This window comes from Mustela nigripes, chromosome 2 (genome assembly GCF_022355385.1).
Source record: "Mustela nigripes isolate SB6536 chromosome 2, MUSNIG.SB6536, whole genome shotgun sequence".
Classification (NCBI taxonomy): Eukaryota; Metazoa; Chordata; class Mammalia; order Carnivora; family Mustelidae; genus Mustela; species Mustela nigripes.
The window spans coordinates 176,708,358-176,712,555 of record NC_081558.1 but is presented as its reverse complement, the minus strand read 5'-3'; the positions used below and the strand labels follow the sequence as shown (position 1 = coordinate 176,712,555).

The following is a 4,198-nucleotide window of genomic DNA, read 5'->3' as shown; positions in this document are numbered from 1 at the left end:
GTAGAATAATAGCCACAAAGGTAATGAATGCTTATTAATTATTAGGTATCACAAAAGTTAGCACATTTTAAAATAAATTACCACATTTACCCTCAGTAATTTTCTGAGATATTTTTAATCCCTATTTTATAGATAGGTAAATTAAATCAGGGAAGGGGGCTACCTTTTTAAAGTTTGTTTAGCCAAAAATCTGGGATGGGGGTTCATATCTAAATCTAAATAATTTGATCCCAACCACTAAAACAGATTACCGTTTGCCATCTATATTTAGGGGAGTGTTGTCTAAACTTGCATCATAACATGTGATAATTCTAGAATGAGCACAGAATATACTCTCCAGGCAGGTGTTGGAAAAATACACTTGGGTTTTTCCTCATTTATCTGTTAAAAATGTCAGGATAAAGTCCCAGGCAGTTTCAGAAGGAAAGGAAGTATATGTAACATCAGGGATGTCTGGCATAGAGAATCTATTTTGCCTGATGATCTGAAAGAGTGTGAGGCTGGAAAAGACAGTTAAACTGAGGCAGTTCCTTAGAAGCGACATATTCTACCTCTACTACAGTGCCATATATTCTCTATGTAAGCTCTTTTTAATACAAATAAAGACAATAGAAAAAAAAAAAACACCAAAAACCACAACACCTTAAGGTCAGTACTTGTTTTTATTTTTATAAGATTTAATTTATTTATTTGACAGAGAGAATGAGCACAAGCTGAGGGAGTAGCAGAGGGAGAGGGAGAAATAGACCCCACCCCCACGCCAGGCAGGGAGCTCAATGCAGGACTCTGATCCCAGTCCCTTGAGATCAGGACCTGAGCCGAAGGCAGGTGTTTAACTGACTGAGCCACCCAGGTGCCCCAAGGTCAGTATTTCTTCACAATTAAGTAATAGAGTTAAAATGCCTTCAGCGTATTAGAAAATTCCAGAGCCAGCATCCTTATGGAAGTGAGAAAAAGGCAAGCATAAGGCACTGTCTTTGTTAACTATGAGATTATCGTATATACTTAGCTGGGGGCCTATAAAGGTCATGTGGGGGTGGAAGGATGAGCATTATTTTTTCCCCCACATAGGTTCTCTTTAAAGAGGCTTTAAAGGCTTACTTCCCTTTAAAAGTAAGAATGAAAGGTTTCAGAAAGGTGTTTCAGCACAGTTCACCGAGCAGAACGAAAACGCCCCATGGATATCAAATACACAGGGGAAAAAAAAACACCTCCAATAACTGATGGCAACTACTAAAGGAGAAAAAAAATTAAAAACCAGGTGTGAGCTTTTATTGCTAGCACAACTATGATGACTTTATAAAATGACTTTTGTGCCTCAGGAGCCTGGCCTGAACATCTGAATAATTTTATTTCTCAAGGTGTCTGTCATCTCAAGGATCTGTTCATTATTCATTTGATCCATGCTTATGGACGAACCTGTACCCTCTAATGATCAGGAAAAGTGACTTTATGCTAATCCCAAAGAGGGGGTAGTTAGGCATTTCAAGTCCCTCTGGTTCCCATCAGTTTAGTAACCACTCCTTTTTGTATCTGGAAACTATAAATACATGATATTATATTGTAACTTGTAACATGGTTCTATGTCATCTTTTTCCTTCTTGCTGTAAGACACATACATATTGAATCTCTGTTTTGCAGAACAATTCAAATATTTAAATTTTATTCTAATACTTTTAATAAAGGCATGATTTCTTTATTATAATGATCATAATTACAAGTAATAGTTATAACATTTACTGAGTTATTGCTGAATGCTAGTCTCTCTAAATATTTCATAAGCCTGCAACGTCATGGAATACGTACACTTATATATATATATTTTTTTCTTGAGCTCAAAACAAGTGTAGAAACCTTCATAGTTGTAAATGTCAGTAGTAAAACCTTTCCATCATTGCTCAGAACTGATCAGTCTTTCATATACACACATACACTCTCCACCCTCACCCCGGGCTCATTCATCAAGTCATTAGTTATACACTGCCGCTTGCAAATGTGTGCGCATGTGTGGGCACGTGCGCGCTCACACATGCACACACACACCCCCACCCCTCCAGACATAAGCCTTTATTGTTCTGAATTACTTTTGCTTCTCAGAACTATTGAGACTGGAAGGTCTTCTGATGCTCAGATTTGGCTATTTTCATCATTAATCCACTTCAGTAAGAGCAGATCTCAGAGGGCACTTATTTATTGCACAGATGAGAAGATGATTCCCAGAGAGAGAGATATATATGTATCCAAGATCACATAGCTTAAAAATGGAAAACTTACGAGTGTAGAGCCTCAACATATAAGATAATGCTAGAGAAATTTAGATTGTATAACTATCTGAATATAAAACTCTTTTAAAATTATAAGGCTACATTGACTTATAACAGATTCCTGTTGGGAAAGTGGAAATACTTGTGGACATTGCTCCTCATTCATAGTTCATAGCAATGCCTTTTGTATATCTGGTACTCCAGTGAATGTTTGATGAACAAACAAATGAATCAGTAACAAAATACAGAGGAAAAGCTAATGCCTTCATAATTTAGAATAACTATTTCTTTATTATCTTCAAGAATAATCGAAGTATTGAAGTGTGGATATTTGCTGATACTATGTATATGATATCAGTGTTTTGCATGGTTAATTATACAATGTGTTCCATGTTAATTTTTCTATTGAAAATGTTCAATGTGTTTTATATCACCTTTTTCTGGATTTACCCCAGTTGACTGAGATACTTGTGAAGAGACACAGGATCAAAGCTTTTAGCTGGTAGGAGTTCAGAATGAATTGCCCCAAAGATGTGCCACTTCTCCACACAGATTATCTGAGCTCAAAACAATCAAAGTGCTAAAACTTGGGAAGAAATTTTGACTTTTCCCCTAACTGCCTAAAGGAATTTAGATAGAGACCCTGCTCCAGAAATAGAGCTATCACCATAGATAACTCCATTTTAATTCAAGTTAGAAGTGGTAGAAAGCAGAAATTTAACATAGAGTCTGTTAAATTTCTCTGCATTTCTCATTGTTTCTGTATGGCCCAGAAAACATTTATCCATCAAGCATTACTCTTTTTCATCTCTTATGAATGCCTTTCCTTCCTTTTGAATTCCCATGCCTCTACCCCTTTCTCCTTAGTTCAGGATGGTATATAGACTTCATTTTACTTTTCTATCTTTGAAACTTTCACATATGGGATTTCTATACATCCAAAATTAAAATTGATTTTTCTCAGAGGCATCTGGGTGGCTCAGTTTGTTAAGCATCTGCTTTCAGCTCAGGTCATCATCCCAAGGTACTGGCATTGAGCCCCATATGAGGCCCCTGGCTCAGGGGGGAGCCTGCTTCTCCTTCTCCCCTGGCTTGTGCTCTCTCTCTCTCTCTCAAATAAATAAATAAAATCTTTTTAAAATAAATAAGTAAATCAAATTGATTTTCTCCTATTAACCTGTTTTATGTCAATTTAACTCTTAGACCAACCAGAAGAACTTTGAAGGATAGAGAAACTTCCTCCCCAACAAGCTTATTGAGTAGAAACCAAACAAGCATTCATGTGGAAGCAAGATAACTCCTTACAGTGTCAGGCTTCTCTATTTGGTTGCTGTCCAGAACAGCTTTATGAAACTGCTCTTCATACAATTTTTCTTGCTTCAGGAAATCAGATCATGGTCCCAATCTGACAGTGTGGCTTTCACAAAATTTTGAGCTATCCTTGGCAGTGCTCCTATGTTGTGCAGATAATTGAGAATTGACTAAAATATATACATTTTCCTTTAGGCCAATTTATAGAAATATGGCTGTAAAGAAAATTAACTTGCTTTCTCCTTGAGATTTAAAGAAATTGAATTTATAAAACTTTAATGTATATTGTCAAATTCTTTGGCAATAAAATAGGAGTACAACACTAATTACGTAACTTCACTTCATTTGTTCCTTATTGTCTAAAGGCTAAACAACTTAACTTGGTATTGAAATCTTCCAAGTCCTAGCCCCAACATTATTGTCATCCTTAAATCTAACTTCTTACACATATATACTATGCAAGGCCAAACTGGACTATAATAATTTCTTGGACATTCAGTGTTTTCAGTTCAGACATTCTCTCACCACTTTACCAAAAATATCATCCTTTATTATTTTTTATTTCCTTGCTGTCTTTTTTCTTCTTGACCCTGCTTTCTTTATTTTTTTCGTAGCACTGACAT

The 4,198-nt window shown here is 36.0% G+C and overlaps 2 non-coding genes across 2 annotated transcripts; both read right to left on the bottom strand.

Annotated features, from left to right (window-relative positions):
• Positions 1-1,830: 1,830 nt before the first annotated feature.
• On the bottom strand, positions 1,831-1,900 carry LOC132012752 (small nucleolar RNA U2-30). Its single transcript, XR_009402733.1, has one exon. It is a non-coding gene; the product is annotated as a small nucleolar RNA U2-30 (small nucleolar RNA).
• A 191-nt stretch (positions 1,901-2,091) lies between these two features.
• Positions 2,092-2,155, bottom strand: LOC132012753 (small nucleolar RNA U2-19). Its single transcript, XR_009402734.1, has one exon. It is a non-coding gene; the product is annotated as a small nucleolar RNA U2-19 (small nucleolar RNA).
• Between the last annotated feature and the right edge of the window lie 2,043 nt (positions 2,156-4,198).